This window comes from Calonectris borealis, chromosome 22 (genome assembly GCF_964195595.1).
Source record: "Calonectris borealis chromosome 22, bCalBor7.hap1.2, whole genome shotgun sequence".
Taxonomy (NCBI): Eukaryota; Metazoa; Chordata; class Aves; order Procellariiformes; family Procellariidae; genus Calonectris; species Calonectris borealis.
Window position 1 is genome coordinate 7,343,928 of NC_134333.1, and position 13,027 is coordinate 7,356,954.

General features: G+C 43.5%; 1 protein-coding gene across 6 annotated transcripts in view; it reads left to right on the forward strand.

The window, feature by feature from the left end:
• The window catches only part of KANSL1 (KAT8 regulatory NSL complex subunit 1), a 101,406-nt gene that overhangs the window by 21,246 nt on the left and 67,133 nt on the right, over nucleotides 1-13,027 (forward strand). The gene's annotated exons all lie outside the window — the stretch shown is intronic.

The following is a 13,027-nucleotide window of genomic DNA, read 5'->3' on the forward strand; positions in this document are numbered from 1 at the left end:
TCCTTGTCAAGGGAAAAGGTCTTGAGACAGGTCAAGGAGGAAGGGAAATCTTTCTTCCCAGGACAAGAATTTTCCCTAGGAGTGCATATCACAGTATTTTGCACAAATCTCTTAAAAGGCCATGTCCTGTGCCTAGTCTGTGTAAAATCTTGCTTGCATCAGTAGATGATCTCTTCCACTGAACTTAAGTTCCATTGAACTTAAACCTCAGTCTGTGAAGTACAGCTATGGTCGACAAAAAGCTCCCTGCAGCAGTCACAGGGGTCCTGTTTGGAATGCGGATGGCTTTCCAGTCAAGGCTGGAAATAGTCACCGGGACTTTTGCATACCTGCACCATTCTGGGTTTGTTCAGCTCTCTGTGTTGTCCGAAGTAATGTTAACGGCTGGTCGAGTACTGCGTGAGACAGATTTTACTGAACTGGGTAGGTGGACGTGAACTGTGTGTGTACTTGGTAAGCATCTTCCAAAAACACACTCATATGGATGAGTGCTGATAAACAGATGTTACAGCTCTTGAATATTAAATTCCAGCTAAATGTCACATCATGTTTTGGGATGTTAGCATAGGATGAATTTCTGTATGTGAAGTCTTAAATGTGGCATAAGTTCGGCTTTCTCCCAGCGCAAAGCTAGTAGCTGAGCATGTGATCCCTGCTGGCTGGACATAAAGGCGTTCTTGTGCTGTTAGAAAAGAGAGTTTAATAACTTCATTCCTGTTTTATAATGTCCACAAACTTACTCTTGGGATTAGTAGTAAAATTGCATTTATAAGTATTGTAATAGTTATTAGAGGAGACATTTGATTAAAATTCGGTCCAAAGTAATATTAAATTTCCCATATTGTGGGTTTCATAGATTCACGTGTTGTCTAGCAAAGTGAAATTTCTTTGCCACTCATCTTAATCCCAAGAGGAAGTGCGGTATTCAGAGACATGATGCGTGAAATTCTTTGCTGACTTTTCTGCCCTTTGTGTTAGTCATGCCTTTACATTCCCCAACCTCCCGAGGACTCTTAAGAAGCCAAAGATTTTAAAGCTAATAAAAAGAACGATCCTTCTGTTGTCTATAGGTTCAAAAGCTGGTGTGTATGCACACTGGCATCTAGGCCAGGCCCACCAAACGTAGTTTAAAGTTTATGCCTGTGGGTATTTAGTAATTAGTCTTCCCAGCATTGACTGTCCTGTTGGCATGAGTGCTTTGACATTGGGTCTCACGAGCTCTGGCATTACTGAAGTTGAGGCTGAATGCACGTTTGTGCTTGTTAGCGAAACTCCTGAAGTCAACCTTAAGAGCTGGTACAAGCATCTGAGTACTTCTAAATATCATTCTTTTCAAAGTAGTGCTAAGAGACAGGAAGGGGAAGAGCTGACTTTTCCACTGGGAAGCTGCCTTGGGCCAGCTTATTGTACAGAACCATTGTTTTACGTTTGCGTGAGCACAGAAAAGCAAAGCTTTCTGCAGGGTTGCTCAAGTATAGCTGGATTTTGCAGCTTGCTGAATTTGCTTATTAGAGGGAAGACTTTTACCCTGATTATTTTAATTTCAGTAGTGAGACGGAATATCTTAATGAGTGTAAAAACTTCTGTCTCATCCCTCAATCAACATCCCTTGGCTGTGTGTTGTTCCTGGGTGCCCCTGCCTTTCCCCAAGAAACTGCTTCCGAGCTCTAGATCTTTAGTGAGAGTTATGCTACAAACGCTGTGTCTTGTAGCTTGCTTGCAGTAAGTGGCCATGTCACTGACTGCCTCTGGGATTCAAGTAGAAGCATGCAAAAGAAACAAAGACGTGTTTACATCATGCTTAGATAAGAGCTGACCTTTGAGTTTTTCTGGCATGGTGGCATTCCAGAATCAGTATCTGGTCAAGGACAGACTTCGAAGCATTTGTACTGTGGCCCGCCTGATCTTGGCTATCTCTAGCCAAGCAGCATCTCCCTGAGGAATTGCATCTTTCTAGTGGCGTTAGGGATCTATCAGAACTTGGTAGGTCTTTTTAAAGCACTCACAGACCTGCTGCCCAGGTAGGTGCTGTCATTCAGGTGCATAACCAGGCCATCATGTAATGCATAAACAAAGCAGGGAGGTATTCGTTACACCTTTGTTGGGAAGCCCTGCCAGCTATGGGCTTGGTTTAACAAGGCGCTCGTGATTCTTATGCAGCTGATGGAGAAAGACAGTGCGTGCAGACAGGGTTGGTTCCTGATGCAGTCTTAGGTTTGCGTGGCTCAAGGACCACCATGTTGCATTTCATTTGCTCTCAGATGAATAATATACAGCTCTTTGCTTCACAGCTAAGATCCTCTTCCGTGTCGCTTCAAAAGTGTGTGCGGTGGCAGAGTTAGGAGCTGGAGAAGCTTTGCCTCTGCTTGGCGGTGACGAAGGCAGGTTGGAGCCGCCTCTGCAGAGAATCATACCGAACTTCTTTGGCTGGGTGTGACCATAGGCAGCAGCCGTCTGCGACTGCGAAACCTGTGCTTCTTTGAAAGAGCCCAAACGCTGTTGTCAGCGTGGTAGGATCAGGAACTGCTGTTTGTGAAAGGTCGCTCAGAGCAGGGCATGTGAATTCTTCCCGGTGCTGGAGGTCTGCTGCCTGGGCTCTGGCTTACGTGGCCAAGTGATGGTTTAGCAATAATCAAAGTCCTGGTATTTCTGTGGTCTTGTACTAATACGTATAAGTGGGAAATATTTCATGTGGCTCATGCATCTCCATAGTAAGTGCTTTTCTCAGACTGGTCGGTTTCTTTGGTTGTCTTCCATTTGGCTGTAGACTAGTTTCATCAAAATTTGTCAATTATTTTTGTCCGATTAGTTACCTGTGTTGAGCAGCAACATAGTCGTTAGCTAGTAAGTGGTATGTGATTTAGTCTCTGCAATCCTCAACTTCAGTCTGTGTACCATGGAAAAAATCTCTGAAAATGTGGTGAAAACAAATATTGAATTGGACTTACCTTTTAGTTCCGGTTTCTTATCTGGAAAGTCACTGTTTTGATGGCAGTTACATTAAGCTGCTGAGAGTGACGTGAAGTAAGTAGTGACTAACTTCTCACACCACCTTTTAGGAGGGTAGACAGTACCTACAGTGTGTTCGGTTGCTGTTACGATGCCTATGGCCATGATGCCAAAGCACACTTTAATTATCCCCGTTTACTGGTGGGAAATCCGAGCACCTTCTGCACTCGGTGTTGCAGGGAATCGTTTCACAGCCTTGGAGCCCGTGTGTTGACTCCTCCCTGTGCTGTGTCACATCGTGCTGCCTGGATTTCGGAATTGCTGGACTTGGAGTAGTAATGAAGATTTCTCACTAATACGTGCTTTTGTCAGCACTAATTTCAAAGACCTGTGTTGGAGAGGGATGCGTGTGGCACTTGGCGTCAGCGGTTGTTCGAGGGGTAGTTGCAGTTGGTGCATCAGTTGGCTGAGAAATAGGATTTAGAAATTCTGATTTTTCTCCCCTGATTTTATTTTTCAAGCGAGAGCATGATAAGGAAGCCAGTATCTCAAGGGCTATTAAATAGCATTTCTCAAATCTGTGACTTCATGGAGCTGTAATTCAGATGGCAAATCCCACGCTGTGGGGACTAAGGAACCTTTTCCTACCGGTCACAAACACGTTTCGCTAACTCTGATTTATGCAGAGCAATCTTAAAAGTTTGTCTCTACTCTTTATGACTCTTTCAGTTACCTGCTTGGCTTTTTGTAGTGTTTTTCTTATTCTTGACTTCCAGCTGTGATTGTAGGGACCAACTACAGCACAGTGGCTGACCTTCTAGTTTTCAGCTATTTTTGAAAACTTGTGTATGTCATACCTGAATTGCTTGTAATCCACGTGCTGCTCAGCAGCAATATGTTGGTCAAGAGAGATGTCCCTCAAGCATCTTTCATTTGGGAAGAGAGAAAGAGAGCAAATCCTGAACATGTTCTTGCTTTGCATTTGAAAGCAGAATAGCAGAGAGCTGTTCATTGTTCAAAAATGCTTAATCAGGTATCCAGAGTAAGTAGGACACTCTGCAAGTCCCTCTTGCTTTTAAGAAAAGAGGGCAAACGAGAGCACTGCTTGAGAAGGATCTTAAGAAAAACGAGTCAGTTATTTCTCCAAGAAATATTGGTCGTAGTACACCTTTTATAGATACAAGGGATGTCTAATAAGTTGTTCCTGACTTTTATTCAAGCCTTGATCTTAATGCAGACCTTACTGGAGTATGGAAGGGAGGTTAGGTGGTTTTGGTGTAAGTACTCATGTTGCCACCCACAGAACTCGGTTAAGGCAGTGTTGTTGGCTTTCATCCTAGAGGGAGTTTGATGCATTGGTTTACATTTGTCTTTCTGGGCTGAAGTCACAGTCGCTTTGGGGGGAGCAGAAGGGAACCAGTGTTCGGTATTGGGTCGCATGTAAGAAGAATAACGGCGGAGTCAGGTGCTGTGGCGCTGGAAAGCGTTTGAATTTGGTATGTGTGGGAGGTTGAATGCAGACAAAGCATCTTTCTTGCAGATGCCTTTAGTGCTCTTGCAGGATTTTGGGTTGTTGTGTTTGGAGTCGGATCTTCTCTGCTTGTTTCTTGGGCTGTGGGGCTGCGCTGGGCTGGTGTATGAAAGATAATGCGGAGGACTGGAAATGATTTGGTGTCTGGCACTACCAATAAACCACGCTTTGTCTCTGTAGCCCTTACCCAGTGGGGCAGCGAGTAAGAACAGGCTCTAGTTCGGATTTTTTAGGACTTGTGGGTGACACTTTGGATAGGGTTGCATAAATATTTACTTTACTTTTCATTGGAAAAAGCCTGTCACAGCATCTGAAGCAGCAGAAAAAAATGTTTGTGAAGTTTGTGAATGTGAACTGGCATTAAAGACCTGGTGTGGTAACTCGTCTGCTTTCCTACAATCTCATGTGAAATTGCAGTTAGTGTTTGAGCAAGGGAAAGGGGCCCCATTTAGCGCTGATCTCTAATACTGAAGTCTAATATACCGATGTAGGGGATGGGAAAAAGACTTTTGTATTGCATTATACCAGCATCTGTAAGCAGCTACGGTTTAGAGCTGTGTTTTTATTCTTGCTAATACTGACGCAAGATGAAAAGTGACTATATGGCTAAGATTAAAACTGGAGCGATGGCAAACGTGGGCTTCCTTAAAGAGATTGTAAAGGTGTACTTCATGGATGTGCTTTTCTTCCTGAAAGATTTTGGTTTTCATTATGCAGTAACATGGGCTTTTTTTTTTCCCCCTCCTTTGTTCTCTCCTCCAGCAGATACGTTCTGGTTGCACTAGCTCGGCAGCAGCGCTGCGCTAGACTTCCAGCTGGGGGAAAAATGTTTTCCTTGCTAAACTGGCACTACCCCAACAGATTTTTCCACGGAATGTGTTCTGGGCACACCCTGGATATGGTGCGTTTTGCAAGTGTCTCGTTTCAAAGGCTTGGAGAGCTGGATGGCTTTGCTGGGCCATCCTCCGATAAAACACTTTAGGTAGAAGGAACTTAAAAAATTTACTTAGATTTTACTTGCTGGATTTCTGAATGAAAGGAAAGACTTAAAAATACAGAGAGGTGAAGGCCGGTGTACTGACTAGTAATGCAGCTGGGAAGTGGAAGGAGAGACCTGAATTGCAGTCGAGTCTGTTGCAGTGGCCCTTCATGTCTCTGGAGCCAGATGGGAACTGGGGATGGTTCGATTCTCCCCCGCGCTCCAGTTGTCGCTAACATCCTCTGGTTGTTGCTCTCTGCATTTGAAAGACTTGCTGATGTGCTGGTTGTTGATGTAATGAAATGGTTTGCTTAAGTAACATCCAGCTCTTTCCCCCCTACCACCCTCTGACCTTCTCTGTGATAAGGTTACGTTCTGGAATGCCTGCTCCAGCTTTGACCTCGGCACTGAACAAGCTATTTATGGGATGGGTACCTGGCACGGGCGCGCCGAGTTAAGGATTTGGTTAATGGTGCCTGAGGTTTCCGTGTAGAACATGCTTTTTCAGTAAATTGCATCACATCAGCAGTGAGGGGGATGATACTTGGTGAAAGAGAATATTTAAAAGGGGACGATCAGAGACTGGTGCTGTTGAGAGCTTAAATTCACCGGTTTTGTTATGAACATGGGGTGTCTCAAAAATTTTACTGCAAATTGCTCGTGTTGAAGGTAGCACTTTTGTTGTCTGCACCTCCCCAAAACCAGCCTCCAACTTTGTGCCAAAACACACTCCTTGTTCCAGCAGTTGTCTGTGGCTGGTTATTGTACCCAAGCAGGGAGGTCATCACGGCGGTGTATTTAAAGCTCTTCTAGTTGTAAGCCGTCAGGTTAGTGAAGGTGAACAACTTGGCAGATGGCTGTTTTCTCCCTGGTGCTCATGTGCAACCATGATGTCTTAACTGCAAAACGAGATGTTCCCTGTGATAGTGGTGGCAGAGTTCGGCTGGCACATCTCGTGATGCTTCTGCTTCTGAAGCAGATTAATTTGTGCTGTCTTATGAATGAGCATAAGCATGCTCTTTCCAGAAGTGTTTAAGTCTCGGAGATATTTAGCCCTTTTTAAAGAGTTATAGCTCCCTTTATCTGTTAAATACGTGCATCCTTACTGTGTAAAATACATAATTTGAGTTGTCGCTCACTTATGTAGTGGAACAGTCAGGGGGAGTGGGAGAAAGGAGTAGTTTTTGACACAGATCTCACTGCAGTTTCAGGTGTCTCCGTGCAGCACTGAGTTTGTCAGATAGTTTTGACTGTCATTTCGCTTCTTAAAAAGTGCCTTCCGACGGGGTGGATTTGTGAAATGTGACTTCATTTGGCTGCTTGCTTAAGAAAATATTCAGTAACTTAAAGCAATGCAAAAAAAAAACCCCAAAACACCCCCCACTGTAATGGTGACCTTTTTTTTTTTTTTTAATTAGGCTCAAAACATTTGGTCATCAGATTACTAAAAGAGGGAAATAAGGAAGATCAGGGTAATCCTTATGCAGCAGAGCTTTAGGCTTTTGTATTTGTGACATTTTAGCAGTTTCCATAGTAACACATAACGATGTTGTAAGAAATGTTGCAGGGATTTTATTTGTATAAGGGAGGACTTTAAAATATTAATGGAAGTCAATGTGAATCGGAGGGAAGTCTAATTGTATTTTCTGTTGGGAGCAGAAAAATTGATGCTAGGTAGAGGAAAGTGATTTGATGCATTGTCCGGAGTGAGCAGCCGTCTGTAGATTGAACTTGTCTTGGCCAGCAAACAGAAAATAAGAGAACTTCAGTCATCTTGGGAACGTTTGCCACAAAGTCTTTCCTCTCTGATACTACAGGTAAAGCTTTGGAAATATTCTGCTGTCACTTGTTCTTCAAGTCTAGGTAAAAAATATTTTATCTCAGAAGTACTTTTTGTCCCAGCCCATGTGCAGTTGGAGCTCATTTCCTTCGTTTATGATACTTGATTAAATGTCCGGAGCTGTTACCCCGGTTGCATTCATGGGGGTCTCTGTAAGCTTAGTTGGGTTAAAAATTGGCTGTCTCCATTTAGCAGCCTTTGTAGCAGAGTAGCTCATAGGGCTTTACAGGCAAGCTGCATTTAGTGAATTCCCTGGCGGCTCCTGCTTAATGACCAATATTGAGCTTTTGCTGTTTCAGGGCTGGTGACGTTACATTGCATTATCAAATCCAGTCCACTCTTGAGTAAGAAGCAAAGGCTTTTTATGTAGATGCAGTAGGCAGAAGTCACAAAAAAAATGGTTTCTTGGTGGAAGAAGATTGAGAGGGGTGTTTGTGTCCCCGGATTTAAGTGGGTGTAAGTTTGAGCTGTGGGTCAGCAGCCATCCACCTAGCCCCGTATTTCCGCCCAGTTAGGTGAACAGAGGCGGCGGAGGGCAGTAAAAGGCACTGGGTTTAGATGACTCTGCAATTAAATTACTTGTAGGAAGCCGGCAAGAAATTCCTACTTTCTAGATTAGCTTAAACATCAGTGCACGAATGTCTCACTTCCGTGTATCTTATCTGTAGTTTTCTGTTATCAAGTTAGATATTTAATCTTTCTATTATTAAGTTAGGTATTAAGTCTTCTGAGCTTCTGGCCTTGCCCTGACAGCTTGTGACCAGGAAGCTGCCGAGGGCCGGTCCCCGCGATGGTTAATGCCCTCTGGATGCGGCTGGCCGGAGGTTACATACGGTTCCTTGCCGGGCTCGGCCGCTTTCTGATTTTTCTCTGTCGTAATTGCAAAGCTTGGGTGTAGTGACAGCCGGTTCTGTCCTGCCCTTGTCTTCTCTCTGCATCAGAAGCTGGCTAGTAGTCAACATGTTTCTTCTGGCCATTTAACTTTGGAGAGGACGCCTCCTTTTAATGCAGCAGCATGCAGTCCTGGTTCGTTCCTGGGCCTTTGGATGTTGCAAACGTTGCTGCTCCTTCTCCTCCATGCACTCTGTGCTTGCAGGCACCGAGTGATGAGCGGCTTCACTCGTAGGGGCTATATGTGCCCTGTGGAAATTGGTTCTTGCTGTGTTGTGCTGCGGAAAGGTACATGGCATTGCTGGAAGAGATACCAAATTATAAACAAACTCAATACTTTGCATCCTGGCTTTTTTTTTTACTTACTTCTGCATTCTAGGTGGTAAAAGCACTGTGTGCTGCTTTTGTGACTGGCCTTAAAAGTGCTTGAGAAGGAGCTTAACGTGTTCAGAGGTGGGTGCGGCAGCCGCTGGTGGCCTGTGCATGCCTTGTGTACTTTTCCTGCACCCGCTTAAGAAGGTATGGTGCAACAGCTCTGCAGCTGGGGCACGACGCTTGGTGTTCACCTGCAGTCTCTCTGCCCATTGCCATTGCTTCAGGTCCTGTCCTGTCCCGGGTGCTGTGGGTGTCAGCACGGAGGAAAAAAGAGTACCCCCTCTGTGTCCGCACGTGGAGCGGGGCAGGGGTCTGATCCAGAGGTGAGAGCTGAAGCAAGAGACAGGAGGCTTTGAAGGCGCTTTGGTGCTCGGTGAGCTTGGCTCGGCGTGGCTTTGGCAGCTTCTGACAAAATTTAACTCCTGTGGTCCCAATTCCTGATCTGGTGGTTTGATGTGAAGAGGTAATGGCTCTCCATGTTCCTCGTGGCTTTTTTCTCTGCTGGAGGCTCACATCCCAGTGGCCAAGGGGAGAATATTTCTGTTTAGCAGCCGTTACTGTTCCTAGGCTGGGACAGTAGCATGAATAAAAGTTGCAGGAGCTAAATCTGCCTATTTTTGTGTGAATTGGAGCCCTTCTCCATGTGACTTCTGCTATTCCAGTGCTGGCTATTTAAAAAAAATGAGACAATTAGCCTTCTGTGGATCTGCATTTTGAATGCAGAACACTTGCAGGGCTCTTGCTCCATGTATGCAACATTTTGTGGTATTGGCTTTTTACTGTCTCAGACTAAAACAAGAAAATTATTCTCTCTCTGCTCCTTCTATGTTGTAGGTAGCGCTCCTGCCATTTGCAGAAATTTCTGAAAGTCACAGGGAAGGTGCTGTTTATACTGAGACAGCAGAAAATAATTTGAAGAAACAACCATGCTAGGAAATCTTTCAAGGCATTAACCACTTTTCCTATGTCAAGGTGGATTAAATTGATACAGATTAATTTTCAAGTATTTTTCATCATAATATACACACCAGAGTGTCATCTAATAACTTCTCCAAGGTTCATTGTTCACATACTGGTCAAAGCCTTACCGTTTTAAATAAAATAAATCTGTTTGAGTAGTAGCCAGGCACTTAAAGAAAGTTCTTTGGTGTGATGATTCATATTGTGCCTAAAGACAGCTTTCCATATTGAGCCCTTGCTCACTCCCCCCCACTATCCCCCTCTCCCTGCCTCTGGAAATGGGCAAGAAGCCCAAAACAACTTAACTCTTAGTTATTTAAACCTATTTTTAATAAGTGATACTTGTAGAAAAATCGTACCTGAAGGCTTTGATTGACATTGTCTTCTGTATTAGATCTTAAACTGCCTTATGAAGTGTGTAACTTTGCTGGTTTGTTTTTCTTCCAGCTGCTTTTTTATGAACATGAGCCGTTCTTTGAATTCTTACTAACAGGCTGAAATTACATCTGTCTCCAGTTACAGCGGTTCTGTACTTGTTCACTCTTTTGTGTGAATCTTTAACTTGTCAAATGTGCTCTAGTGCCCCTCCTTTCACTCCTCCATTAGTTCTCCTCTTGCATTAATGTCCAGGTCTTTTTAATATAAGGAGTTCTAGTTATTTTTGCAGCTAATTTTCCTGTGTGCTGGCTGTTGAGGTAGCATTTATTTTCAAAATATCCTCTGTAGAGAGAAAGCTTTCGTAACCCATCCTAGTTGTCATGGCACAGAGCTGCCTTTTCCCCCCCTTTGCTTGCTGTTACCAGGCATGCTTTGGTTATGTTAAACTCTTGAAACCGAATGCCTCTCCGGGCTGGGTACAAGTAAGCCCTAATCAGGTTAGCCGCTCTGCAAATTGAGTTGCTTATTTTACCTGTGTTTTCTTGTGCTTGAGCGAGTGAATTGGTGTGCTAGGACAAGGCGCTCTTCTGTGATAAATTAAAGGAAAAGTGACTTGCTAAAGCCTTTTGGTGGCTGTATGAAGAACTAGCAAAAATTATCGACTGTGTTTAGTTGAATTCTGTATGTGCATTTTAGTTGAATTCTGTATGTGCATTTTAGTTGAATTCTGTATGTGCATATGAATTTTTTCCCCTGTGTGAATATGAATTTCTTTCCCCTTTGCTCTTGCCCTCTTCCCCATGGGCAGTGGTTGCATGTTTGCCATCTCCTCCGCTTTATGTCCTTTGGTAATTTCTGCAGCAGAACTTCTTCTGGACCAAGGTTTGCCCACCACTTGGGTTGGTGGTTGGGGCGCACAGGAACTCTAGTTGTCTTGCACCCACTTTCCTCTTTGTTCTTCCCTTTTTCTGTCTTTCCCATAGCTTAAAAAGATGGTATCTGAAAACTTCGTGGTGCTCAGCGATGCAACTCCTAGAGAGGATAAGATGCGTAGAAATTTTTGTGGGTTTTTTCTTCATTGTTGTCATGTCTGTGAAGGCTTTGGTCGTAAATTCCAAATTGTGGTGCTTGGAGCAAGCAATGACTGCAAGACTTCAGCATCAGGGAGGTAACCTCCGCAGTCTCTCGTAGCGGTAACGAAGTGGTCCCCACTAATGAGAGTCTGTTGCTGTAGCTGAGTGCTACTCAGTGAAACTGCCATAGGAATCCTCTCTTTATTGTTTTACTCTGATGTTGCGGCATTCCTCAAAATCGCTTTCATCTAGTTCTTGTCTGCTTGTTAGCAACCATCTGCATCCAGAGCACTTGGGTACTTTAAATGATTGCCTTATATAATTGAAACTCCCCCCGCTTTTGGAGCTTTCTGGTAGGATTTTTTTTTTTTTTCCTCTCTGATGTAGGTGTTTAAATTTCTCAACTAGTCAAACTAGTACATAAAGTAATCTTCCTGTTCTGTAGTAGTCTTACTGGAAAAATATTTGTTTTCACTTAAATTTATTAGGCCTGGGAGAAAACTGTAATCTTTCTTCCAGTTTGCGAGACTGAAAACAAAATTTCCCAGAATACATATCTGGTGAAGCCTTTTCTCCCCCCCCTTTTTTTTTTCTTCTTTTTTTTCTTCTCTGGTCCTATAGAGATTGTCTGGAGTTTTAAAGTGAGTTGGATGCTTTTGCCCAGTGATTGGGGATTTTGTTCAAATGAGAAATACTGGGATGTGTGTGCGCCTGTCCTTGCTGCCCTTGAGAACTGCTGACCTGGTAAAAATGGGAGTATTAATTGAAGTAATGGAGCTCTCCTGTGTTTCACTTCTTTGCTGAGAGTAACTTGTCCAAAAGCATCTTGCTTTATTTGTTTAGCTGATGCTTGGTGAGATAAAGGAGGTTCTGAGAATTTGTGATTATCTGCTCAAATGTGACTTACGCTGTTGTCTCTTACAATGCAGTGGAGCAAATAGGTAGCACTCTTCCTCCTCCTCTCTACCGTGAAGAACAGCAGCTGCCCGACTTCCTCAAGGATTAATCATCTCCATCGTACCTCTGATCAGTTTTTGACACACATTAGGGCAGAGAGCTGAACAGAAAAGTGTCGCGTCTCACTTCACAGAAATGTCCTGGAGAATGTAAAAACCCTGCAAAAATCTCACGTGGATACACCCCTTTTTTAATCATTGTAATTGCCTGATAGCTTAGTGCTGGCTAGTGTCGCTTTTAAAGTCCTGGCATTTATTGCAAGAGATTGTACGATAATTTCGATGGGACGTTTTCCTTTTGTACCAAGGTCTGTCTTTTTTGTTTGTTTGGTTTTTTTTGTTTTTTTTTTTTTTAGGTTAAAACATCCCATCCCCTCTAGTACTCGTCGTGAACTTCCTCGCCCTTTGAGCGAGATGACAGTACTGAAGTACAATGGCTGCATTATGGTTCTGGTTCTTACCACAGCTTGTTCCAGCTATGCTAATGAAAAAAATTTGTCGTATCTCTTCCAAAGCTGGGAATCCTCTAGGTCTCGGGAAGTGAAAATGCGTAATAGTTTGGCTGTTCTGCCCGCTTGGCCCTTTGGACCCTTTGAGGCTATGTAGTAATCGACTTGCAGTGATGGCTCTTTGTTTCTGATACAATTACTTTTGTGTTGGCTTTTGTTGTGAAATGCTTGGCTTCAAAGTTTTTCAATGCATTTGAAAATGTACCATGTGTTTTACGCTTTCTTCTGACATGTGCAAATAACGTTGACATGAGTCAGAAGAAGAGTGTTGTCCTAAAGCGGCAAAGTCTCAGGTTCAGCCCAGTATAATTCGCCGTGATGGTGAATGATCCTGTTCATAGCGTGATCATGCATCAGACCTTGGGTTGTTGAATCTGCTGCCAGCCTGACAACATTGTTTGCAGCAGATTTTGGAAATCTCAATAGCTTGAGAATCTGTATTCTGTTCTTTGCTTTCTGTGAACCTTTTTAAATTTTATCAAGCGTTAAGGTCTGGAAGATGACGTAGTATTACAAACTATTTTCGTTTGCTGCCTTTGCTCATGGATTGCTTGACTGAAAGTTGCCACAGCTCAATTTTTTTTGG